The sequence below is a fragment of the Corapipo altera genome, unplaced genomic scaffold, assembly GCF_003945725.1.
Source record: "Corapipo altera isolate COAL_440 unplaced genomic scaffold, ASM394572v1 164, whole genome shotgun sequence".
Taxonomy (NCBI): domain Eukaryota; kingdom Metazoa; phylum Chordata; class Aves; order Passeriformes; family Pipridae; genus Corapipo; species Corapipo altera.
In genome coordinates, this window is record NW_020884969.1 from 490,958 (window position 1) to 518,263 (window position 27,306).

At 46.6% G+C, this 27,306-nt stretch overlaps 1 protein-coding gene and 2 long non-coding RNA genes across 5 annotated transcripts in view; all 3 read left to right on the forward strand.

The window, feature by feature from the left end:
- On the forward strand, window positions 1–26,854 carry LOC113957492. Of its 3 annotated transcripts, none has more exons than XR_003531172.1 (3): window positions 1–77; window positions 24,154–24,269; window positions 26,592–26,854. It is a non-coding gene; the product is annotated as an uncharacterized LOC113957492 (long non-coding RNA). The 3 variants fall into 3 exon arrangements; XR_003531171.1 differs by lacking the exon at window positions 1–77 and adding an exon at window positions 81–185; XR_003531170.1 differs by lacking the exon at window positions 1–77 and adding an exon at window positions 6,788–6,800.
- XKR6 (XK related 6) overlaps window positions 1–27,306 on the forward strand; it is a 180,210-nt gene that overhangs the window by 25,892 nt on the left and 127,012 nt on the right. The gene's annotated exons all lie outside the window — the stretch shown is intronic.
- On the forward strand, window positions 13,762–15,087 carry LOC113957494. The gene is made up of 2 exons (XR_003531174.1): window positions 13,762–14,804; window positions 14,915–15,087. It is a non-coding gene; the product is annotated as an uncharacterized LOC113957494 (long non-coding RNA).

The window sequence follows — 27,306 nt, forward strand, 5'->3', positions numbered from 1 at the left end:
TAACTGCTGGCTTTCTGAGGAAGCAGAAATGCAGCTCCCAGTGCCAGGCTCTGCAGGTTTGGCTCAGCAGCCACCAGGTAGGAATCTAGAGCAGCTGAAAATTGAAATAAAAGCAAACCTGTGCTGGTTGGTGTCACCTGGGCCCTGCTCTCTGTCCTGCACATCGACTCTATCCGTGGATTAGGGTAAGGCAGAGCTGGGGGTTGTTTCCTCAGGGAGGGGGGTAGAGGTGGTTGGATATTTTGGCACACAGGAGAGCTGGCAGAGGATGTAAGAAAAGGTCTGCTGTCAGCCTTTGTCAGGTCTCTGTGATATCCGTGTGTTGCCTTGGCAGAGTCCAGAGCCTGTGGATGTGCCGACCTTGCAGCCAGAACATGGATTTGTTATTCCAGGAGAAGGGAGTTGGGTCTCATTGTCACTGATGTTTCTTCACTTATGACTTGCAGTGGATAAGTGGGTGGGAGGGAGATGGGAAACCTGAGTTGTACCCAGAGGGATGGGACACCTCTCCTGCAAAGAAAGGCTGAGAGAATTGGGATTGTTCAGCCTGGAGAAGGCTTTGGGGTGACCTGATTTGTCCAGTACCTGAAGGGATCCTATAAGAAAGATAGAGGCTGTTATAAGAGTATGGAGTGACAGGACAAGAGGGAGTGGGTTCAAAATGAAAGAGAATAGGTTTACATGAGATATATGGAAGAAATTCTTCCCTGTGAGGGTGGGGAGGCCCTGGCACAGGTTGCCCAGAGAAGCTGTGGCTGCCCCATCCCTGCAAGTGTCCAAGGCCAGGTTGGATGAGGTTTGGAGCATCCTGGGATAGTGAAAGGTGTCCCTGCCCATGGCAGGGGGGTGAAACAAATTGGAATCTTTAAGATCCCTTCGCACCCAAACCATTCTGTGATTCCGTGACTGATTCTGTGATTCCTGATTTTCCCTGTGGTTTTGATGTGCTGAGAGAAGAATATTCTGCTTGTTATGTTTCAGGGGGTGGTGTGGAATGACACGGGGTTCCTCAGGATGTCTCTCTACATTTAAGGCAGTGCTGCATCACTTAACATCCCAGTGGGAGGGGGGGATCAGGCTCAAAGCACATCCCTTCCCACAGGGGGTTTACCAGTTCCTCAGGCACAACCATTTTTTTCCCCAGTTTCTTGTATTTTTGTCCAGAGCAGTTTTCACTAGAAGAAACAAAAACGGTCCTGTTTAACTTTTGCCTCCCTGAAAACTTCAGGAGAGGAAAGAAGAGTATTCTGTCATGATAGAGGTGTCCTTTTGGACCACGTGAGCTTTAAAGAAACCAGCAGTGCAGGGGGAGGATGGAGGCCAGGAGGAGTGTGGAGGAGGAGGTGGGATCTTGAATGCTCCCTAAACAGATCCCAAGGATGCCCCAGTTTGGTGCAGATACTGAGGCAGGGAGTTGATTTGCTGTTTTGCACAGATCTGAACAGCTTCTGAGCTGCTTAAAATAAGCACTTGGAAGGTATCATGTTGCTGAGGAGGTAAATGGTGAAGGAATCACAAGTTGGAGTGTGGGGAGGGATGTGTGACAGAGCTGAGCCCAGGATTTGGGACAGAGGGGGAGCTGGAGTGGGAAGGTCCAGGCTGTATTTGTACTATGGCAGTGACCAGAAGAAGAGAGTGTTGTGGTCAAGTGAAATAAAAGGATTTATAAAATGAAATGAACCCAGCACCTGGTGAGAGCTTTGTCACTGCTGTCACAGTGTCACCTGCTGTCACAGGAGCTTTAGGACACACAGATTTGCTTCCAGCACAAGGAGAGGACTGAGGCTACTCCTTGCCACTTTGATTTAGTTTTCCTCAAGTATCTGCAGAACGGGGTGACTAAGAAGAAATAGTGGTTGTATTTATGCTGCTTCTTTAAAAACTTTGGAGCAAACCTGATTAGTGTTTTCTAGTGATCTTTAGCTTGTTGTCTTGATGTCCTGAATCATGAAATCAACACAGCTGAATCATGAAAAAGCGTAGCATAAAGCACTGAATAATTAGTCTCTTTTGAATATTAGATTTAGATTGGATATTAGGAAGAAATCCTTCCCTGTGAGGGTGGGGAGGCCCTGGCACAGGTTGCCCAGAGAAGCTGTGGTTGTCCCATCCCTGGAAGTGTCCAAGGCCAGGTTGGATGGGGCTTGGACAACCTGGGATAGTGGGAGGTGTCCCTGCCCATGGCAGGGGTGTTGGACTAAAATGATCCTTAAGGTCCCTTCCAACCCCAACCATTCCACGATTCTGTGTTTCTGTGAAATTATTTCATAATTATCGTGGTGTTTAATGTGTGCAGGAAACACAGAGCCTGTCCCTGTAGTAACTTTTAGATTTGACCCATTTCAACCACATTTTTCAGTGTAGATTTTTCAGATAACAAATGCTTGCAGAGTCCATGAAAACAGAGGAGAGAGAAAAACCTGTTCCAGTCCCCAGGGAGTAAAAGCTGACACATTGTGTCAGAGAGTCCACAAGTGAGTTCACCAGGAGACACCAATTATTCCAGCTGACAAGGTGGTGATTGTTCAAAGGTTGGACTGGATGATCTTGAAGGTCTTTTCCAACCTAAATGACTCTGTGATTATTTTTCACTGAGCTCCATCACCCCTCTGCTCACAGGTCTGTCCATCCCTGAGGACATTCCTCTTTTCCAAGTAAGTCTTTGGCAGAACTGATGCCATAATCTGAGTCCAGGGCTCCGGTTTTCCTCCTGCAGCTGCTGATCCCAGCTCAGATGGCACTACGGGACGGGGTGGGATAGATCTCCACGTGTTCCGTGGATCTGTGGGAGCTCCCCGTGTCTCCTGGTTACGGAGATTTTGTTCGATTGTGTTGGTTTAACTCAGTGGGAGGTTATTTGAGAAGGAAATGAAAGGCTCAATGAACAGCGAATGCTTGAAGAGGTGTTAAGAGGAAATTCCAGGCGGTCTGAGCTTTAGGTTCTTTTGTTTTAAGGGTTCTTTTTGCTGTCTTTTCAGCCAGGTGGGTTTTGAGCAGTTCTGTGTCAGTGCTCTGTGTCAGGATGTTGGAGACAACTCCTTCTGCAGACAGAAATAAGTGGGAAGCCTGATCCTCTCAGGTGAAAAAACAAGAGGTTTTGTCCCTTTTGATAATATTTTTGTGTCTTTGTTTATATTGATTACCTGAACATTGGCACTATTTTGAATTTATTTTCCTAGAAAGGAGTATTTATATGGGAAAAAAATCTGATTGTATAAACGAGTGAGTCTGAAGCAGTGCAGGAAAAGAGGACAAGATTGGCTGTGCTGAAAGACAAACTTTCCTCACTGTTAGAAGTGATCAGGACAATTATATCAGAAGCCTGATAGCAGTGAGGTGATGAGAGGGAGATTTGATTACTGAAACAAGTGAAATTTCCACAGCATTATCAGCCCAAAACTTCATTCTGAGGTAGTGGAATTGTTATTAGACAACTGTGATTTTCCTCATTTTCCTATAGACACACAGTCTTATTACTATTTAGGCCAAGGAAATGCAATAATATCTCACTTCCTGTAATTTCTGTCCAAGTTACATCAAAACATCTGCTTCCAACACCCTTAATAATTCTGGCTGCTGGTTTTTGCATACTTGGGATCAGTATGCTGGGAATAGTGTGAGAATGGAGAGCTCCACTTTGCTTTAAAAGATTTGAAAACTGATCCACACCACGTTGTGGCAGAGGCTGAAAGTGGAAGGCTTTGTGGGAGGAGGTGTTAAGACTAACTGTTGACATCTTCCTCCAGATTTGATGCAGTTCAAAAACGATCCCTTCTTAATTATCCCTTTGATTTATTCATCTTTCCCGAAGTTTTTTTCCCATTAGTGAAAGGTGGCTGCATGTGCCTGTCTCCTGTTCTGAGCAGGATGCTGTGTTGCTCTTACATCCTTCTGCATCCCCCTGCACATCATTCTCCAGTTCTTGAGCATTCCCTGTTAACATTCCTACCTGGGAATGTGTGAGTTTGTACAGTTAATATCATACCTGAAGTGCACTGTGAGATGAGAGGGTTTAGAAAAAGGAGGATAAAAGTCTCATTTCATGAAAATGAATCTTGTGAAACCGCATCTGTAACCTCTGAAATGACCAAGAGTTCTCCTGGAGAGATGGATTCTGTGAAATGGCACAGCTAAGAGACAGAGGGGAATCTCTCTCCTGGCTCCAGGGCGTTAAAACTCATCCCCTGATCTTGGTACCATCTCAGAGATGATGTGATGTGTCAAGAACTGGCACATAATTTCAAGCCCCCAGTTGTGCTGGGTTTAACACAGGTTTGGTTTGGCAGGGACTGAACTGATGCACTGGGATGGACCCTGCGGGTGGACGTCGGTCCAGCATCTGAGACAGTCCCTGCAGTGGTGCCATAAAACCCCAGGGAAACAGCCAGACCTCCCCCAAAGGAGAAAGCAGACCCTGGTTCAGCTCTGTCAGTGCTGCTGATGCTGCAGATGGTCTGCAGGGTGGTTTTGGCAGAGCCAAGTTTGGCACAGGAGCAGCATCACCTTCCTGTGAGGAGAGGCTGAGGGAGCTGGAGGGGCTCAGCCTGGAGAAAAGGAGGCTCACGGGGGACTTTCTGGCTCTGCAACTCCCTGACAGGAGGGGGGAGCCAGGGGGATATCGGGCTCTGCTCCCAGGGAACAAGGGACAGGACAAGAGGACAGAGCCTCAGGCTGTGCCAGGGGAGGTTTAAGTAGGATACCAGGAAGAATTTCTTCACTGAAAGGGTGATTAGATACTGGAATGTGCTGCCCAGGGGAGTCCCCATCCCTGGAGGTGTCCAAGGAAAAACTGGACATGGCACTCAGTGCTCTGGTCTAGTTGACCAAGTGGTGTTCCATCATAGAGTGGACTCAATGATCTCAGAGGTCTTTTCCATCCTAATTGATTCTGTGATTCCTTGATTAAACCTTGGCACAACCCATCTCTGTGAGCTGCTGCCTTAGGTCCTGCCCCCAGAGTTCCTAATCTGGGGCAGGCAGCGGTGAATGAGGCCGTAGTACCACGGTACTGCTTTGTCAGCAGCAGCAGATTCAGGTGAAGTTTGGCCACAGCAGCTGTTCCAGGGCAGAGCAGGTGGAAAATGCCAAACCTTGCATGACTTGAGAAAAGATGTTCTCACTCTGCTCACCAAGGAACGTACCAAGTTGAATCATGGAATATCCTGAGCTGGAAGGGACCACAAAGATCACTGAGTCCAACTCCTGGCCCTGCACAGACACCCCAGCAATCCCACCCTGTCCCTGAGAGCGCTGCCCAAACACTCCTTGAGCTCTGGAAGCCTTGGGGCTTTGAATTGCTGAGGAGGGTCTTTATGTGATTTGATGATTCGAAATGGGTTAAAAAGGCTTTGTGCCTTTGCTTGTAGCACAGAAGCAAGTTAGGAACAAATTCCTCCAGCTTCTCTCCCAGGCTGAAGGCAGTTTCTAGTAATTCTCCTCCACAGAGGGAAGCAGGAGTGGCTTAATGGACTTGTCCCTTTGCCATCTCCTGAGGGGTTTTGATCCCACATCATCCAAGGCGGGCCCCTGGTCTGATATCACAGAATGGTTTGGGTTGGAAGGATCATTTAGTCCAACCCCCTGCCATGGGCAGGGACACCTTCAACTGGCCCAGGTTGCTCCAAGTCCTGTCCAACCTGGCCTTGAACATTCCTAGGGGCAGCCAGAGCTTCTCTGGGCAACCTGTGCCAGGGCCTCCTCACCCTCACAGGGAAGAATTTCGTCCTAAAATGTCTGATCTATACCTACTCCCTGTCACTTTGTTTATCTGACATGGATTAATGCCCCAGGAAGGCACATCAATTACACCAAAAAGTCTTCCCATATCACCTCATCCCCAACATAATTTAGGTGAAGATTTGAAGTTACCAATAATAGGAGGAGGTTTTAAACTCCAAGCGTTGAAAAACGTGGTTTGAGGTGGGATCAGGGAAGAGTTTTGCAGGAACATAAGTAAATGGTTTTATGAAGAAAAAGAATGACCAGTAGAGCTTTCTAGTCTTATGTCTTGATGCATTTTCCAGTATTCCAGTAAAGTTCCAGCTCAACCCGACTCACCAGCTGATGTCCAGTGTCTGCTGTTACTCTGGGATGGGAGGATTTACAGCTGGGGAGATTTTTCTCCTTCATTTTTTCCCAGGAGAAAAAAAAAAAAACAAAGCAAGGCAGCTCTGTGCTGGTGAGAATATGAACGTGCTCATTGACAGCTTCATTTAGTGTTTATAAACATCAGGGATCACAGGAATGTTGTAACTTCAGGTTAGTGATTTTTATTTTTATAAAAAAACCTGCAGTTGAGGCACTTTGAGGCTTCTGAAACAGCCAAGGAAACATTTGTAAGTTTGTAGGAAATCTGTGTCACGCTTCTCAAGTTTATAGCTGGGGGTGGGATTAGAAGTGTCAACTTATCTCCAGGAACTAAAACATCCTGATTGTATCACATGGAATCAGCTTCCAAAACTCATTCCTGCACGGAGAAACCCAGTCAAATAAAATTGGCCACTTTTAAGGAAGGACTTTGAAGCTTTGTGACCACTGGCATTTGTGTCAAACCAGAGTTATTTACAGGCTGCTGTGAAGGGTCTTAACTAATCACCGCCAGCACTATCCAGTTTTTCATGCTTGGAGAGAAGAACTATCAAAACTTTGAGTTTTGAGTGGGGTCAAAGAGGTTTTTCACTCAGAGGTATCATGTTATGATCTCTGCTGGAGGCACAGCAGAGCAGTGGGGTTCATTTTGCTTTCAATATGCAAAAAAAAACAACAAAGGAATATTCAGGAGGTGGAAGCAGAGTCTGGAGGTTAGAAACACCATCCAGGAGTGTTGGGTTTGTGTTGGGAAAGCCAGAGCTCACCTAGAGCTCATGGTCTCAAGGGGATGTGAAGGACAGCAAGATGTGTTTAAAAGTCGTGTAGATGTGGCACCTGGGATGTGATTTAGCACTGGGCTTGACAGTGCTGGTTAAATGGTTGGACTTGGTGATCTTAGAGGGCTTTTCCAACCTAAGTGATTCCATGAACATCTACTCCTGTGTTTTGGCCTCTGTGATTAGCAAAGGTGTTAAAGACACAGAGCAACATCAGCAGCACCAAAGGGTTGAGTCAGGGAGTGCCTGCAGGTCCATGACACCTGGTGGGTTCCATCTGGAGGTGCTGAGAGGCAGCTGATGTTAAAGCAAGGCCACTCTGAAAATCCATGGAAATTAGAGAAGGCCTTCAGAGATGGGAGAAAGGCAAATATTGCACCCATATTCCTCAGTCCACAAGGGCAATCCAAGGAGCTACAGGGCAGTCAGCTCCATCTGAACCCCCAGGGACAAATTTCTTGGGACAATTTTCTAGGCAATATGCAGGGAAAGAAGGGGCTTTGGAACAGTCAGCATGGATTTACCAAGTGGAAATCACGCCTGACCAACCTGAGGATCTTGTAGGTTAAAGTGACTGGATTTGTGGGTGAGGGGAGGACAGTGGGTGGCAGCAACAACAACCTGGGATGGTAGAAGATGTCCCTGCCCATGGCAGGAGTTGGAACAGGATGAGCTTTAAGGTCCCTTCAAACCCAAATCCTTCTGGGATTCTGTTCCATGATTTACCTTGACTGTAGCTTTCCAAACTGTCTCCCGCTGTATCTAAGACGGGATGTTACAGCCAGAGCTGGAGAACCATTTTCCAGGAAGGAATTGTTCTTAATTTCCGTTCTAAACCTCTCCTGGCACAACTTGAGGCTGTTTCCTCTCATCCTGTCCTTTGTTCCCTGGGAGCAGAGCCTGACCCTCCCGGCTCCCCCCTCCTGTCAGGGAGTTGCAGAGAGCCAGCAGATCCCCCCTGAGCCTCCTTTTCTCCAGGCTGTGCCCCCCCAGCTCCCTCAGCCTCTCCTGGTGTTCCAGCCCCTTCCCCAGCTCAGTTCTCTTCCCTGGGCAAGTGAATCCACCAACATCCCAGGCTCTTTAAGCAGCAGCACAACCTGTAGGCAGAGGGAAGTAACTTGACCTCATTTGCTTGGGATCCACAAAATCCTTCGTCCAGTTTTGTGCCCCTCAAGACAAACTTCACCAAAGCAGAGGGAGTTCATCAACAGATCGACAGTGTGGGGGTTTTCTGGGGGGCAAAAAGCATTTCCCTGTAATCTGCATGTATTTTCCATAAGATCTTAGATACTGTGATAAAAAATAAGGTAGATGAAGTGGCTCATCCTCTCTGTGTCATGTCATGAGAGTGGGTGCGTGTGCAGGAAGCAAAACCAGACTAAGAGCTGAGCAAATCGACAACTTACCCTTCCCAGAGCTATTCGAGGGGTTTTTTCACTGCTGAGTTAAGGCTGAGAACAAGGAGCATGTGTTCTCCCTGAGCAGGGCTGGGGCTGTTGGCAAAACTGTTACAAAACATGTAACAAAACTACGGAGTGGGTTGAACTTCCCAGGTTTTACGTTTGTAGGAAGAGGCAGTTGAGATTTTCCCCCCCCACCACCAGCAACAGATTGCAGCGAATCCGAATTATGTGGCTGCCATCTGCTTCCAAACAGGCTTGGAAAACACGGGCCAGCCCTCCCCAGCATGGGTGAGGAGGGTGGTGGGGAGTGTTTACAAGTCTGTGTTTACGGGATTTGGGATTAATGTGCTGCTTTCTTATTTTTAGACAGAGCAAAATTGAATTAAACTGTGAGTGAAACACTCAGTGCCACTGGCTCTCAGCATCGCAGTGTAATTTTAAAAAATGAGCTTCTAAAACCTTTCTCTACCAAAATATTGGGAAACTACCCCACCCAGTTTGGTAGGATCATCCTGGAATGTGTATTTTGGCATTTTTTTTCTGCTTTCAGTCCATTATAACAGGCTTAGATGCCACATTTTGGAGTCTCAGTGGTGAAGCAGAATCCCTCAAAAAAAAAGGAGAATTATAGAATCATAGACTGTTGAGGAGTTGGAAGATCATCCAGTGCCAACCTCCTCTGCCTTGGGTGGGGACACCTCCCACTAAACCGGGTTGGTCAAAGGCTTTATCCAGCCTGGCTTTGGACACTGCCAGGGTTGGGGCATCCACAGCCTCCCCGGGCAACCTGTGCCAGTGTCTCACCACCCTCACAGAATAAGGTAGAGAATATTAGTAGAGAATAAGGTTTTATGGACTGTAAGGCTGGAAAACTGTGATTTCTGGGGTAGGATGTCCTTGTCACCATCCCTGGAAGTATTCAAGAAACATGATGTGGCACTTGAGGACATGGTTTAGGGGTGAACATGGTGTTGGTGCTGGGTCAATGGTTGTACTTGGGGATCTTAGAGGTCTTTTCCAAGCTGGTTCTATGATTCTGTGATTCCCTGATTCTATGACTTAGATGTGAGACATTCCAGAGGCAATAAATCACAGGGTGACTTGAACTTGCCCTACTGCTGTCGGGACATGTTGTGTATGAGCTGCACGGGTACCTCTTCTGTTTTTAGTTTTATATGTTTAAAAAAGTAACAACATGAAAAAAACTGATATTAACAGTCAGTTAAGGTCAGCCAGGTTCTGGAGTGAGCACCTTTGGGAAGACATCAGAGCAAGGTCCTTGTGCCAGGCTATTCCTTCTACCCCAGTCTCCTGCATCCCTGCCAACCCATCGTTGTTGGGGGCTTTTGGGGTGACACTGTCCCACAAGGGTTGAGTTGTCAGGTGGTGACCCTGGTCAGTGCAGACTGGAGGTGTCACTCAGTCTGCAGAGTGCCCTGGGAAGCCAAAGGAGTAACAGGCCTGAAGTCAAATGATGTGACCCGTGATGGATCAGGATACTCCAGGAAGGAGCAGAGTTCCTCGCCTGGTTATTCCACTTGACTTGGCTGATTTAACTGATTTCACCTGATTTCACATAGAGGGACTTGGCTTTTTTCACTCTGAGGGCCTTTTCTCAGCTGTGTGGTTGAATCCAAGAGCTTCCCGGCAGCAGGTGGGCTGGGAGAGAGATTTTTATTCCAATGAAGGTGCAGACACAGTAAAAGGAATTTTTGGGTGGTTCATTTGTTGGGCATTTCCCTGTTTTCCGTGCCTGGTTTTTAGTGTCTCCTGTGATGCTGCAGCTCCCAGGTGCTGCTCAAAAGAGAGCTGAGCAACTCCAGCACACACAGAAGGCAGCACTTGCACAAGGCACGAGGCAACAAAACATCTGCACTCCCTGTTTCCTTTAGTTCTTAACTGGAAATCTTCAGCTGGATCATCCTTTCCACTCCAGCTGGTTCACGCTGCTGTTAGAGGAGGTGTGGGTGTAATTTATGCTCACATTTACACTGCTGGGGTGGTTTAAAGTGGGAAGTGAGAATCAGCCCTTCGGTTTTTGGTGGCTTCTTTGTGTTCTAACAACAGATGCACAGCTGGATGCAGTAGCCTTTAACCAAGCCCTGGAGCATCTCCTTATTACTCTTAATTCACAGCAGTGCCCGGGAGACCTGTTACGAATAAGTCACCAGAGGATAAAGAACAGCAGAGCTCTCAGAGCTGCTTTGTTCTTTTATTTGATAATTACGGTTTTGTTTTTCATTTTTTAAGCTGGTTTAGTCTGTGTTGTGTCATCCTGGGTGTGTGCACTGTTATGGATGGGACAGCTCAGCTGGGGAGGGAGGGATTCCTGAATTCCTGCTCAGAGCACACTCGGATTTACTGATTTGCTTGTGTGACCTTTGGACACGGAAGGGGGTTGATAAATCTCTGCTGACAAGCGAGGAGGCAACACCACTTCAGGAGGCATCACCACTTGGAATTTGCAAATGCAAACCAGCAGCAATTAGGGAAGTGACTTTGTGTATTCCAGCTCTAGGAATTTATCTAAGGGAAGATGCATTTGGTGCGAGGTGTTGACGAGGAAGGTTATGTTTTTGCCAGGTTCCTGGAAAGCTCTTTTTAATAAATTGCTGATCTTTGGAGACCTGTAAAAAAATACCATGGATTGCCTTTTATCAGCCTATAATGTGCTTTCATCACTCCAGAGAAGTATGTGAGAATGATACCCAGTTGGTCCCTGGAGGAAGCAGAGGAGACACTGCTAAAGGCTCCGGATTTCTGGCATTGGAATGGAGCTTAAATTTCCTTGTTAGCACAAATATCCCTCTAACCTGATCACCAAAGTGCTGCTGCTCGTTTCTCACACACAGAATTACTCTGCTGTAATGCTACAAGTAATTTAACTCAGTAATACTGAGTCAAAAACAACTCCTGTCTGAAATGTTATGATTTATTGCTTCTCGAGGCACTTAAGATGGAAATGATTTTCCAGGCTTGGAGCCGTAAAACATCTAAATATTATACTCTGCATTTACTGAGAGGCAAAATCTATGTGGCATTGATGGCATTGGGATAATAAAGATGAGATCCTGAATGGCCATTTTGCAAATGTTTTCTGAGAACAACATCAAAAGAGTAACCAGGTGTTAAAGTGTTGTAACCCTGCCTTAGAATCACAGAATGGTTTGGGTTGGAAGGGACCTTAAAGTTTATCCCATTCCAACCCCCTGCCATGGGCAGGGACACCTTCAACTAGTCCAGGTTGCTGCAAGCTCCCTCCATCCTGGCCTTGAACACTTCCAGGAATGGAGAGTCCACAACCTCGCTGGGCAACTTAACTCTGGGAAAACTTCTGAAGCAGTTTTCTCAGGAATTTGGATTTTTAAACTCTCACCTCCTTACTTCTCAAATCCTGTACAACATGCACCGGTGCTTAAGGAATAAAAAGAGATTAGACAATGATTTCTTGGTTTAATCTACCATTTGAAAAGAAAATGGTAACACTGGAGTTCTTAAATTGTTCCTCTGCTTTCATTACCTGTGATGAAATGCAATTGGTATGTGATGTGTAAGCCTGTGAAATACCCACTTGGGCAGTGAGAGAATGAAGGTCACACAGCTGTCACTGCAGTGGATTGAGTGCCAGTGAGTGGATTGAAATTAAAGGAATGCTGGTTGCATTGTTGGTGGCACATGGACAGACACGCTCTCTCTGCTCCAGAGCAGGAGGAATACAGCCTGTGCTTTTGCATTTCCACTTCCCACTGACACTCTCCAGCCCTGTTCCATTCGTGCATCATTACCTTGTGCTGGTCCAACATTGTCCATCTGAGTGTGTTGTTTTCAGAGACTTCTAATGGTTGCATCTAGTTCCTGTGACACCTCATGGAGTGCTTTGCTTGGGAAGGGACCTTAAATAACTTCTAGTTCCAAGCCCCTGCCATGAGCAGGGACACCTTCCACTATCCCAGGTTGCTCCAAGCCTCATCCACCCTGGCCTTGGACATTTCCAGGGACGGAGCAGCCACAGCTCCTCTGGGCAACCTGTGCCAGGGCCTCCCCACCCTCACAGGGAAGAATTTCTTCCTAATACCCATGTAACCCTGCCCTCTGCCACTTTGATACCATTCCCTCTTGTCCTGTCCCTCCAGGGCTGTGTAAAAAAACCACCCACCAGTGTTTTTACAGATGGAGATCTGCCAGGATCTCCAGAGGGTTCCAGCTGAGCTCTGAGCAAGGCTGTGTGTTCCTCAGCTCCTGGAGCATCTCTGGATTGGACCCACAGCTGGTTAAGCGACTGCTGCTGGTTTAGAGGTGGCATCTTGCCCTGTAATCAGCAGACACATCCTCTTCTTCCTTCTCCCCGGGTCAGAGCTGGTTTTTGACAGCTCCCATGGAGCAGCTGGAGACCCTCTGTCTTGCTCTTCTCTGTACAAGAAGGTCCATTGCAACCATCCATCTGCCAGCAAACCCTGTGCCTTGCCAGCCAACTCTGGGGCTCACCAATGTGCACCTGCATTTTTATTTAACATTTTAGCTTCTATGGCCAAGTGGAGCTGATCTGGTGTTTGCCTCCAAGGCCAGTTTGTTCCCCTTCTCCTTCCAGTCACTACTTAACTGGCTCTAAAAACTGCTGACAGTTGTTTTAGGAGCTGGTTTTCGGGTTGGGCCTTTTGTAACTCTGCAGCAGGAGGAGGATATTGTTAGAAACCAGGGGAATGGAAGGGCTGCTTTTGCTCCAGGCAGGAGGAGAGGGTGCTTCACTGCTGGAGAATCACACTTTCACTTTGAAGTGCTTCTCCTGCTCCTCCTGTGAAGGCACTCAAAGCCCCTTTGGCAGTGCTCCAGCTGCCAGGGTGAGGTGTGTTATTGGGAGCAGGGCTGGAAAACAGGAGGAGGTTTGTGACAGAGGTCATAGAATCTTAGACCAGAATGATTTGGGTTGGAAGAGACCTTAAAGCTCATCTTATTCCAACCCCCTGCCATGAGCAGGCACACCTTCCATTATTCCAGGTTGCTCCAAGCCCCGTCCAACCTGGCCTTGGACACTTCCAGGGATGGGGCAGCCACAGCTTCTCTGGGCAACCTGTGCCAGGGCCTCCCCACCCTCACAGGGAAGAATTCCTTCCTAATATCCCATCTAATCCCTGTCAGTTTGAAGCCATTCCCCCTTGTCCTGTCCCTCCATCCCTTGTCCAAAGTCCCTCTCCAGCTCTCCTGGAGCCCCTTTAGGCACTGGAAGGGGCTCTCAGGTCTCCCTGATCCTTTTGTTCCTCAGGTGAACACCCCCAGCTCTCCCAGCCTGGCTCCAGAGCAGAGGGGCTCCAGCCCTCTGAAGTGACTTGTTTAAATAGTCACCTAGAAACCCAATGTGCTGGAGGAGATAATGAATGGCAGAACTTTTGCCAGGAGTATTCCCACACTGAACACGCTGTGGCAGGGATTTATTTTTTCCCACTAAGGTGTAAAAGCAGGAGGTGTGTGAGCGCTGATTACTGAGGGGAGCGAGTTTCAAACACTCCCCTAATTTAGCACCTCCTGAAATAGCTCTGAGCCCGTTAAATGAACGACATTTCTGAGAGTCTTTCCGTCTGAGCACACCGGGAAAGCAGTGGGTTCTCCTGTTTGCAGGGAGACTGAAGAGCCTGAACAAAGGAGGGCAGTTACGTGCTCAGCAGCGAACAAAAATACCTCTCAGCCCACAAGGAGTAGCAGTGAATGGTGTGCTGGGAAAAGAGGGCAAGTGCTCCTGCTTTGTGGTCCCCAGCCCTGTCCTCACGAGGTCATGTCAGGCAAAAGCTGCCGGTGCATGGAGGCAGCTCAGGTGCAGGTTTTTAGAAGGGCACAGAGTGAAAAATGAGCAAGAAGAAGGATTAACTTGGCTCTGCCTGACAAGCAGGACCAGAGCCCTCACTGGGGGGAGCACAGAGGAAGGTTGGGTTTAAATTTTGGCAACCACAGAAAGGTGAAGCAGCATCTGGCTTGTCTTTTTGGCACTTTCAGGTCAAACCCAGCGTGCCTGAGTGTGACCTCGCTCCTTATCCCGCACCACACGGGCTCTGTGTGTGTTCTGATGAGATCTTTCACTGCATCCCATGCAAAACTTGATTGAATATTCCGAGATCCTGGACCGCTTCCATCCCTTGGCATCGTAGTGTTTCAGCAAGCACCAATTTTCTTGTTTTTCCCCCGTGCAATTGGAGAGTCGAAATCTGTGATGAATATATTAGCGTTCATTGAATTACAGAACAGACATTTAGCATTTTTCCTGAAGGATCCTAAAATGCTTTACAGGCACTTTAACGTATCACCACCCAAATGCAACCGCTTTTCAGGCTTAGATTTAATTCAAGATGGAGGGAGAGAATTTGCTCTGTTATATCACAGAATCACAGAATGGTTTGGGTTGGAAGGGACCCGAAAGCTCATCTCATTCCAAACCCCTGCTGTGGGCAGGGAACTTTCCACTATACCAGGTTGCTCCGAGCCTCATCCAACCTGGCCTTGAACACTTCCAGGGATATCCCGAAGTTTCTTTACAGGAGGACAGATTGTGAGTATTACAAAACACAGGAGGTGGCTACAAGTGCACCCAGTCCCCCTCTTACACTGCTGCTGACCTCAGGCTGAGAGGTGGCACCTCATGTGGTTTGTTTTATCCAGGATCCAGCTGCATCATTGGGATTTGGAGGTGCAAGACAAGATCTGTGGCTCTTTATGAACCAGCTGGGTGCCCCATCGTGTGTCACTGGGAGTTTCCATCCTCCTTTTCTCCTGAAATGAAAAACCCTCCAAATATTCAGGGTGAAAGCCAATAAATTATTCCTCTATTCTTAGACTCGTTAAGGCTCTGTAATTGAGTGTAGGCACTTCTTCCACTCTCCCAGCACTGTCTCACTCCTGAGCCAAGAATCATTTCCACAGGCAAGTGCTCCGCTCTCTTTCCTCATGGATAACGGGTGTGTGAAGATTCCCTGTAGCTCATCTCTCCTGGAAAGCAGCTCCTACCTTCCTCCAACAACTCACAGTGATGGCTTTGCTCACAGATGCTCCTGTTGCTCCAGCCCTGAGCAGGGATTGTTAATCAAAACCACAACCAGCCTCTTACAGGTCTTTTGTTTCCCAGACTGGTGTTCTGTGGTTTCCTCTTCCTCTGATATTTTTCCTGTTTCCATCTGAAGGCTCCTGCTCCATCTTCCCCTTTCTTTAAGATATCTTTGTGCATTTTTTCCCTCTTTTGATCAAAACAATCTCCAGCCCCTGCCAGCATCAGGATCTCTCTGGGTGTTTTCAAATGCACAGCAAGACAGATTTGGTCCTAAAGAGACCTGACTTGTAATTTGCACTCAGTGGAAGCCCTTGAAATGCAAAAGCTGCCTACAGTGTTTGTATTGGATGTTAAATAGCCTGGATACCAGGCTGGAAAAGGTGAAACACCACTTTTAGAGGGCTGGAACAGCTGAAATTTCCCCCTGAGTCTACAATCATGGCAGTGTCTGAAGAACCTGGCACAGGTTGCCCAGAGAAGCTGTGGCTGCCCCATCCCTGGAAGTGTCCAAGGGCAGCTTGGACAGGGCTTGGAGCAACCTGGGATAGTGGAAAGTGTCCCTGCCCATGGCAGGAGAGTGGAACTGGATAATCTTTCAGGTCCCTTCCAACACAAAGCATTCTGGGATTCTGTGGTCGGTAGCAGAGTGAACTCCTGATTGCAACTAAAAACCAAAATAACCTGAGGCAGAAGGACAAACTTCAAGTTTGTGGTGCCCCAGGAGGTTTGAGATAACTCTTAAGTTTCCTGGTAGATACCATGATTCCTGCAGCCCAGATGGAATCACTACAGAGCTGTCAAGGAAAGAGGAGGGCATGAAGGAGCCAGAGGATGATGCTCCAGCATCTTGGAGATGCTCCACCTTTGGAGGAGCCTTCAGGCAAACAATTCACTAATTTTTAGTATCAAATTTCACTTATTTTGCAGGCTGCTGCACTTAGGGAAAGCTGCCATTGAGCAATTCCAGTTTTCTTCACAGCTCCCAAATTTTGTAAACACTGTCACTACAAAAGGCAGAGCCATTGAAAGGACTCTTCCTAAAGTCACAGTGTGGGAGTTAATTTACATTTAAGGTTTGGGTTCGTCTCATTTGGGCTGATCTTGTGCAAGTGTGAGACAGGGGGGCAGACCCTGATGGAGTGGTGCTGATTTATCACCCGAGAGCAGAAATACTCCTTAAATGTGATGTACCTGGGACATGGTGGCTTTCAAGAAGGGTTTAACCATTCACAGCCCTCCCTGAGCTTTTTTTGGGGACAGTTTGGGTACTTTCATGTATCCAAAGAGCATTGTAAATATTAACATGCAGTTCCAACCCCTTAAGGAAGCCTTGCTTTGAGGCTGGAATTTATGTTTTGAAGACAGATGGATGAACTGCTGAAGATAATCAGGGGTCAGCTGGTTAAACCTTATTTTTTGCACAGCCTTGTTGGGGTTACAGAGTGCTCTCCTAAAGAGTATTTACTGCATAATCTGGGGAGATGAGTGTAAGGGAGCCTTTGAAGGAATTAGGGAAATTCAGCTGAGACTATTTTGCATTCAGGCAGGAGAGAGCTGTACAGGAACCTGAACATGGAAGAGATCCTCTTCTGCTCCCCCAGCGATGTCGACCCTAAAAACACATTAAAAACTCCTTTTCCACCTGCCAGGCTGATTTGTGACTTCACTGTGGCCTGACAAAGTGGAGTTGCTGTGAAATGTGCTCCAGCTTTTGGAAGGGGGGAGTTAAGATCACTGTTTTTCCAGAAGAGTGATACAAAAATGCTGACACTCCTCATTTTTTGAAGGAAAAATCTGTGTGTCACAGCCTTGTGGGAACTAATGTGGTGTCAGAGTGAGCTGGGCAGGGATGAGTTTCCTCACAGTAAGAATCTGCATCAAAATGTGAAATGATGGAAGCTGGAGAAGTCAGGCTGGACAAACAACTCTTTGTTGGTGGTGTTCCCCCAGCTAATGCCGGAATCGTGATCCTCGGAATGTGAAGTGCAGTGTCCCAGCAGGGCAGCACTTACAGTCTGTCTGCCTGGAAGATCCTGTGGCATCTGTGACAGAACCACAGAGGTGCTGATTTGCTCCTTACCTCTGCTGGGGATAAGCAAATGGCACATTAATAGAGGCTTGGAGGAGTAGTTTGTGCTCTGGAGGGCTGCACTGAGGAAAATATTCCCTTAGGAAAGGGTTTCAGGGTGTTTAGGTGTCAGATCAGGCATAGGAGGAGTAACTTCAGCAGTGTGGACTATCCTGATCCTGGGATAGCTGTGTGGAGCTGTACAAGGTGAGGAATCATCTCCTGAAGAAAGCAAATGACAGGAAGGATTTAACTTTGCTTTCCTAGAAGTGATACTATTGCTCCCAGAGGAGCTGGGATGCAGGAAGAGATGTCTGGAACAGACTCGATGGCTCAGGGTGGAGCTGCACAGTTGTCCCCATCCCTGGATCCAGAACAAATCTGACAGTCCTGCTGCCATTTATTTTCCCATAAAAATGGAGCCATCTCCATGAAGACAGGCTGGGAGAGCTGGGGGTGTCCAACCTGGAGAACAGAAGGCTCCAGGGAGACCTTAGAACCCCTTCTAGTGCCTAAAGGGGCTCCAAGAGAGCTGGAGAGGGATTTTGGACAAGGGCCTGGAGAGACATGACAAGGGTGAATGGCTTCCCACTGCCAGAGGGCAGGGCTAGATGGGATATTGGGAAGGAATTCTTGGCTGTGACATAATAACTGATGTGTTGGTGGCATTCCTAGATATGTTTGCAGAGGATCCCTGTTTTAATAGGATATCCAGAAGTAGGTGTGTTTCTCTGGATGTTCTTGGGATAGATCTCCTTATTCTGAATTCTCATAATATGAGTGACCAAGTGCTGGTTTGGTTTTACTGTTTGTTGCCCTGAAATTCCTTGCTGGGATACTGGCTTGACCTCAGCAGTTGGACTTGGTGATCCTAAAGGTCTTTCCCAACCTTAACAATTCTGTGATTCCATGATTCTCTGTAATGCTTGTGAACTGGAGAAAAAAAATCTGTTAAAATTGGGACGTTCAGCAGCCAGCAATATCCAAAAAGCCCTTTTGCTCCTCTCAGGTTACTTTTGTGTATCCAAAGAACCTGATTTGAGCCATGGATTTGATGTAGAAGATGCTGATATGCTGCTGGAGGTCCTTCACATTCCCATGTGTTGGCTTCCCCACACCTTTCCCCAAAAGCCTCTCTAACCCCCTGGAACCACCCCTTGGCACAGGGCAGCCCTGCTGCTGGATCCCCCTCTGGAAGCTGCTCTAATATTAACATTGAGCAGCTAATTTTGTCCTTTCTGAATTTAATTTAGACTTTCACAAAGCTCTCCCTTGACCTCAGCAGTTCAGGGGAAGCTCTGTAGATGAGTGGCTGTCTGTTTTCCCTGGCATGTGTTGTTCCCAGCCCAGGTTTATCAGCAGCCTTTCCCAGATTTCCAGTAAAAGCACTGATGTCCTGGTGTGTAATATTCTGGATAAATCCAGCTGTATTAATGTCTTATCTGATTTCTGCTGTGACTTTCTTGCTACCCAGAAGAAAACCAGGGAATGACCTCCCTCTGATGTGAGTATTCTTGCCATGAGAGGGAAGAGGAGTGCGGATCATGCTTAAAATTTTCCTTTTGGAATACCAATCCAGGTTGATGGAATTGATTTGTTATTGCTCCCCAAGGCATAAACTTGTAGTGGCGGTGCTGGACATAAATAAATGCTTTAAGCAGTTTAGCTGGAAGTCTGGATCCTCACCATCCCCCTTTTCCCTCCTCAGTCTCCATTCCTCTCTCCTGCCTGGCACCGTAATGACTCAGAGGGGTTTGTATCTATTTCCACGTGGGTGCCTTGGAGATCTTTTTCAGCCAACTTCCCTTTGGACTATCTACAAACATTAAAAGATGTTTGAAATTACTCAACCTCAACGGTGCTTGAAATTGAGCCACGTTCTGTTGTGTCAACACAGTGAGTGCTTCAAGTGCTGGTTGTGGAGGTACAAGAAAGGTTTCCAGCTCTGGTGCTGCCCACAAAGCTCCCTTATTAAGTGATGTTTCCCCACCTGGGAGCTTAAATGTGCTGCTCTGGTTGCTTGTTTGTCCATCTTCCTTTATTTTATTTGCATTCTGTGATCAATGAACAGCTTGAAACAGTCCCTTCAAGACCTGCTGCAAGATTTCCAACCCCCTGCCATGGGCAAGGGCGCCTTCCACTAGCCCAGGTTGCTCTAAGCCCCATCCATCCTGGCCTTGGACACTTCCAGGGATGGGGCAGCCAGAGCTTCTCTGGGCAACCTGTGCCAGGGCCTCCCCACCCTTACAGGGAGGGATTTCTTCCCAGTATCCCATCTAACCTTAGCCAGGTTCAAGGCCAGGTTGGACAGGGCTTGGAGCAACCTGGGATAGTGGAAGGTGTCCCTGCCCGTGGAATGGGGGTTGAAACTGGATGAGCTTTAATGTCCCTTCCCACCCAAACCACTGTAAGATGTTCCTATAGTCCTGCTGACCGATAGGCTGGTTCTGTCTGGGTCATGAGGACAGGTAAATTTACTCTCTTAATTTTGAAAATGATGCATTTCAGTGTGTACGACACAGTCCCTCTGCTTTTCCTGGCTCAGGATTTCTTTCCTTCACAGCTTTGATATTTTTTAGTAAATATCTGCTTACAGCCTACTATAATCTGATGTCTAAAGGCATCTTTTAAGTAAAAATGAGGGTTGAGTTTATTTTTCAGGTCAGGCAGTGGCTGAGTGTTCAGTGAACTCTGCTGATATTGGATCAGAAGGTGAAAAATGTCCTCTCTCTGCTGGTTCCACCTCCCAGCGAAAGCAGCAGATTTCCCTCTGAGGTCAAATTAAGGAAAATACTTAAAAGACCTATGATTTCACAGTAAAGTCCTGTGATAGTGTTGGAGCTGTAGAGGGGAGGTTGGTAAAGGCCTGTTTTGTTGCCTTCCAGTTGGGATGTCTCCTGAGCAGTGCTGTGAGTGCCAGACTAATGAAGCCTGGTGTCCCGGGGGCTCGGGGCTCACGCTCGGCTGCTCCAGACCCAGGAGGGAGTTGCAGAGCTCTGGAAGGTTTTTCTCTCATTTCCAGACCTCTCCTCTGTGCAGATCCTGGGAAATGAGAGGTTCACACTATTGCCTTTCCCCAAGGATGAGAGTAAAGGAGGACCCACCGCCACCATTGAGCATCAGGGTGAATTCTCGTGTCTGCAGCGGATTTTAAGCATTTATGTTCCGTGGAATCTCAGGGTCTAGGGAGTTAAATCATAAAGAGGTGGCTGAGGGACTGGTGGGGGGAGCTCAGCCTGGAGAAAAGGAGGCTCAGGAGGGACCTCCTCACTCTCTCCAACTCCCTGACAGGAGGGGGGAGCCAGGTGAAGGTTGGTTTCTTCTCCCAAGCAACAAGCGACAGGACGAGAGGAAACGGCCCCAAGCTGTGCCAGGGGAGGTTCAGGTTGGACATCAGGAGGAATTTCTTCATCGGAAGGGTTGTTAAACATGGGAAGGGGCTGCCCAGAGTGGTGGTGGAGTCCCCATCCCTGGAGGTGTCCAGGGAACAACTGGACGTGGCACTCAGTGCTCTGGGCTGGGGGACAGGGTGAGGATTGGGCACAGGTTGGAATTGATGATCCTGGAGGTCTCTTCCAGCTCAGAGGATTCTGTGATTCTGTGAAGAAGGGTAGGAAGGGTCTCAGCTGCAGGGAGGACACAAGGTCATGTTGTCCATGGGTGTCTCTAGTCATGGACACAGGGCCTGAGCCCCAATTTGGCTGTTAGAGGGCAGAGGGAGGAGACACCCTGAAGGTTCCTGTTCCTCCTAAGGCTTTGTTGAGAGAGGAGATAGACTGGAAATCAGAGAGGACACATGTGGATGTGGGAAGCTGAATGAAAGGGGTGTCTGAAAAGGAATGACAAAAGTGGGTTTCAAGTGAGAACATGGGAAGGGATGGTGCAGACAGGGGATGGCTTTGCTTTGTGGGCAGGTTACAAGTCTAAAATCTTAAATATTTGAGTTCCCAGGAGATGTTTGAGGATAAAATAGTAGGGGAAGAGAAGAGCATGGCAGCTAAATATCCAGTATCACTGGCTTGTCCCAGGGGAGATGATGCCTCCTGAAAGGGGGTGAAGTTTGCAAGGGGTTTGGGAACGGTAAAAAAATTCATCAAAATGTTTTGAAGGACAGCAAGACTCACTCTCCTAATAATTGCAGAGATTCAGGACAAACTTCCAAATGCAGCTTTGAAAAGAAGTATTTAAGAGAGAAAGTCCCAGATCACTGGATGTTGTCTGCTCCAAAAGAGCTGTTTTGCAGAGGCTGGATGGGGATCCCTAGAGGGGATGTGTGTGTGCAGCAAGTCCCAGACCACTGGAGGTTTGGATGTTGTCTGCTCCCTAAGAGCTGTGTTCCAGAGGCTGGATGGGGATCCCTAGAGGGTGTGTGTGTGTGCATCCCTTTGTATTTTGGAAATCACGCACATTTTTGAGGTGACTTTGGTGTGATTGTCACATGTAAGGAGCTTGAAGTTCTTAGATACCTTCTGCAATGGGACAGGTGGGGATCATGGAATCGTGGAATATCCTAAGTTGGAAGGCATCCCCAAGGATCATTCAGTCCCACTCCTGGTCCTGCCCAGGACACTCCAACAACCCTCCCACCCATCTCCCTCAGAGCGTTGTCCAAACACTCCTTGAGCTCTGGCAGCTTGGAGACTGTGACCACTTCCCTGGAGATCCTGTTCCAGTACCTGACCACCCTCTGGATGAAAAATGGATGCTCAGTCGTAACCTCATGGCTCCAAAAGATCTTTGAGCGCTCCCAGCAGCTGAGCTCCGCGTTCCCTCTCTCAGCGCGGGCGTTCCACGTGCCATCTCCATTTGGAACGTGCCATTCATCTGGAGCATTCATTAACATGGGGAATTATTTGCATATTATTAGCATTATTACATGGCAATAAAGCTGCCGCTGGTTCTCCCCTCCCTCCGTGTCTCCTTCATCACCCGCCTTTAGAACGCTCTGAATCCCGTTTGTTGTGTGACAAACTGGGCTGATAAATCTCGTTACTCACTTGAATGGCTGGGAGACTTCACTGCACATTACTGAATTTGGTGAATTATGTAATAAATGCATAATTAAAATTAAACCCAGAGCCTCTCGTGGAACCTCAGAAAATGCCGTTCGTGATGAATTACGGAGAGGTGTACACGGGGTACTGAAATTGAAGCCTAATTATTTGGATTTATTTTTAATCAATATTTAATGTGCTGCCTATAAGGTCCTGCAGACCCACAGCAAATGTGCTGTTGTGGCTCTGCTGGAAAGCACAGAAAGTGTGTGTAGAATAAGGTGTTTGTTTTCATGGGGCTTCATGTTTTAATATTTGATTACAGAAAAGGAAACTCCCCTGAGCACAAAAATTTCTTCAGCCAAGTGAAATGTCTATGAGGGGTCGGGTTTTGCCCAAATCTTTTCCCACTTGGTCACCTTTGAATGTTGCCCAGAGAAATTGTGGATTCCCCGTCCCTGGAAGTGTCCAAGGCCAGGTTGAATGGGGCTTGGAGCAACCTGGCATAGTGGAAGGTGTCCCTGCCCATGGCAGGGGGTTGGAACTGAGTGATCTTTAAGGGCCCTTCGAAACCCAAACCATTCCATTATGGTGGTTTATCGGAGGAAAATCACAACAACAGGAAATAATTTACTCTAATGAAGCTCTGCTTGATTGTTTACTCATCAAATTGGCATCAAAATCACCTGAAAATCTTTCCCATGTTGTATTTCTGCTGTCCTGGTTCTTATTTCAAGGCAGCTGCCCAAACTGCTGTCAGGTCTAAACTTGAGATATGCTAAAAAACTTCTTTTCTCTGTGCTTAAAACGGGCTTTGGAGATATTTTCTTGGGGAAGAGGAGCAATGTTTTGAAGGCAAACAGCCTGCAAGTTTAATTTTGAAAGGTTTGTCTCTTAAGTAGGAAATTGAATAGAAGGGATTTGATTCCCTTAAATCCCTGATTCTAGAGAAAGCAGCTTGAGATCTCAGTAAGAGAATTAACACACGGGTTAAACTCACAATAAGAAGCAGGACTTGGAAAATGCCTATTCAGACGCCGTTAAGGAAATAATAGGATTAGTTCTTGTCATGTCAGTGTGGATTCCTCAAAGTGGGGGCTGTGTTGGTGCCCTGGCCGTGAAATTGGGGACAATGCCAATAAAGATGACTTTTCTTGGAGGCAATTCCTTTGAATGTTTAAGCTGGTGCTTGTGTACACACGCAGCACAGGTAATTCAGGGTGACAAATAAGCCACTGATAATCCTCCCCCCTCCCCAAATGGGTTGTTTGGGACCGAAACCAAAAATCAGGAATACACTGTGGCAGCATGTTTTAAGTTCCTGTAAACAAATTTTTATTCATTTCTATCATCTGTTGGAAGGACACCATGTATTTCCATTGTAAGTGTGTATATATATGTGTGTATGTAAATATGTATACACTATTCTATATACTATTGTATATGTATTATATACAAATATATTTACTATATTACTGTATATTTCCAGTATATACGGTATTATACTATATACTATACTATTTATACATATATATACACTTACACTATTCCATTATATACTATATATTTCCATTATATGTTTTTGATAAGCCATGTATTCCAATGTGTATATATTTTAATGTATATACTTATATCCATCATTTAAGATGAAGCATTTTTGTCTCTTGTTTTATTTGTTTATTGATTGTTTATTTGTTTATTTTCACTGTTATTTTCCAGTCCAACAAACCATTCTTTTCAGTTTCCTGTGCCTGCCATTCCATAATCATCCCATCTGTGTCTTTGTTTTTAGCTTAAACCAGAGAGAACGAGGCGTTAAGGCAGAATTGGGGTTGTTTTGACGTCACCTGATTCCATCATAGAAGGTGCTGTAGGAGATCAACGTGCTGGAAAACTTCCAACAAAATGGTAATGAGAAAAAGAAAGGCTTGTGTTGTGCTCTCACTCCTCTGCTTGTCTTCAGACACAGCTGCTGCTTCTCTGCAAAGCTCCTCTTTACTTTACTTTGGGTTTTCCATGGTGTGTAAAGTCCTGGATATCCTGTAATTCCCTAAAAAGTGCTTTGAGAGCAGAGGGGAGTTTTACCAAGCAAAAAACTTCTAAGAAATTGTAGCTGCCCCATCCCTGGAAGCGTTCAAGGCCAGGTTGGACAGGGCTTGGAGCAACCTGGAGTAGTGGAAGGTGTCCCTGCCCGTGGCAGGGGGGTGGAATGAGATGGGCTTTAAGGTCCCTTCCAACCCAAACCATTAAGTGATTTGGGTTATCATTGAATGACTAAGAATGAAATCAAGTTTTGTCTAGGCAGATAATTGGCAAATGCACCAAATCTGCCTGTAAATTGTCCCCAGTGGAGGAAACAAGGCAGGCCCGTGCTCGGGCTGATATTTCACAGCAGAGCTTTCCCGAGTACTCCTTGAGCTGCAACTTAAAGAAGCCAAAAAAAAAAAAAAAAAAGCTTCACAGATTGGTCTATTACAGAGAGTATTTGCTGTGTTTTGGCAGAGGGTTTATTTAGGGGGCGTGTGTGAAGCTTTTGAGAGAAGTCTCTTCACATTTTGAAGTGCCAGACTCGTGCCTCTAACGCTGCCTGCTCCGAGTCGCAGCCAAATCCGTGCTCGTTCCAGCTCGAGTGTGTGTTTTAGCAGAGTGTTACTCCACACAAGAGTAATCTTTTAAAGCTGAATAATCTTACAGTTCTGGAGGACAGCAATATATCACATTACTGAGCTTTCAATTCAGGATTTTGAAGAAAGGAGTTAATTTAGAAGAGCTGCACTGAATGCACAAACACATATGTGCGTATGTACCATACATTTTTCTCATCCCTGGATTGCTCTTGCATGAAATTCCTCATTCTGCTCTCTGAGCTGTTCCTTTCTTACTCACTGACAGGAGTTGCTCTCTTCTAACCAAAAGTGCTTATCCATATTTTAAGTACATGTCTTTTTAAATGTGTCCATTTAAATTAATATTTAACAGAGCAGAGTCATGTCTGTGGTGTAATGTGTCCACTTATGGCTGATCGTTATTTGAGGTGATTGAGCCTCCTTGTACGTAATTTTTTGTGCTTTTTATCCAGCAGGATCGTTTTTAGATGAGTTGATTTACACCTCAAAGCAGGCTATTTCTCCTGGAGCACTGGGTTTCTCAGTTAGCAGCATCCTTTTAGCAGCACAAATGGTGCACTGAGTGTGGAAGGATGTCTCATCCCAAGCTAGATATCCCAATTCCTGTCCGAGTATAAGGTGGAGTTGGTACCCACTTGTACAATATTTTTTTAAAGCCTTTGGAATGGTTAATTTACCCTGCTGGGATTTTTTTATTCCAACTGACTTCATTTATCTGTCTCTTCGCTGAAAAGGTGCTCAGGCATTAGAACAGGCTGGAGCCACCGTCCCTGGAAGTGTTCAAAAGATGTGGCACTTGGTTTAGTGGTGGCCTTGGCAGTGCTGGGACAGTTGGACTTGATGATCTCCGAGGTTTTTTCCAACTTAAAGGATTCAGTGATTCTAAGGGAGGTGTCGAGTCAGAGCCACTTGTCTTGGCTCTCTCTCAGTTGGCAACACTCCATGTGTCCTCTCCTAGAAATCCTTCTTTTGATTCCAGCTTTGACTGGATACCCACCTCAGACAGCAGACCTTTGGTGGGATGAGCTTCCCCACCCCATCAGGGATCCTTGAACATCCTCTGGTGCCTCTGGCATTTTATTCCCTGGGTGATAAGCTACAATATCCCACGGAGAGCTGCAAAACTTCCCTGCTGCACAGGATGGCCTTGGCTATGGAGCAGGGAAGCTGGCTTGCTGATTCCATAGAATCCTAGAATGTTTTAGGTTGGAAAGGAGCTTAAAGCTCATCTTGTTCCAACCCCCTGCCACGGGCAGGGATACCTTCTACTAGACCAGGTTGCTCAAATGCAACACCTTGTCCTGGATCTGAGCCCTGTGACCAGTAGTCGTAGAATTTTTAATTTTGTCAAGCAAATACTCTATTCCTCCAGTTCTGCTGAATTTTTTCCACTAATAAATAGGAATGTGAGAGGACACCACAGGGAAAAATACACCTGTTGTACTTAGAAGCAGATTTTTGTCAAGTGGTTCAGTTCCTGTTGGTCTAAAGCATTATTTCAATTTTTATTTCACCGTTTAAGCTTTAACTGATAGAAAATGGTTTAGTTAATATTTGAGCATTACTATTTATTCAATTTTTTTCTTTTCTTCTTTTTTTTTAGGTCTGAAAGGTTTTTATGGGTGGTGAGATGTTCCAGTGCTTGGATCAATGTGTTTCATTAAATGTCGGGAAGGAGTGGATTCTTTTTTTTTTTGTTGTTTGCTTGGGTTATTTTAAGTTGCTGTAATTATAAGTCAGCAGACCTGATCCAGGTGAGAGAAAATCATGTGATGGTTTGGGTTGGAGGAGACTTTAAAGCTCATCTCATTCCACTCCCTGCCACGGGCAGGGACACCTTCCCACTATCCCAGGTTGCCCCAAGCCCCATCCAACCTGGCCTTGGACACTTCCAGGGATGGGGCAGCCACAGCTTCTCTGGGAAACCTGTGCCAGGGCTTCCCCACCCTCACAGGGAAGGTTTTCTTCCCAATATCCAATCACATACAAATAAATGTGCACAGAGCAAATTAAACCATCCCAGGCAGGAAAAGATCTGGAGGAGCTGCCACAGAAAACAGCAGAGGGAAGTGGGAGGGTTTGGCCAACGAGTTGTTCAAGCTCAGTTGATCTCAGGAGTGGGATGGAAACTGTGATATCCTCATGGACCAAATGAGGCTTCTTTTAGCAGAGAGGGTTCCACAAAAGAAACTGGGACTTTTGACAAGGGCAAGCAGTGATAGCACAAGGGGGAATGGCTTTAAAATGAAGGAGGGAAGATTTAGATGAGATTTTAAGAAGAAAACCTTCCCTGTGAGGGTGGTGAGGCCCTGGCACAG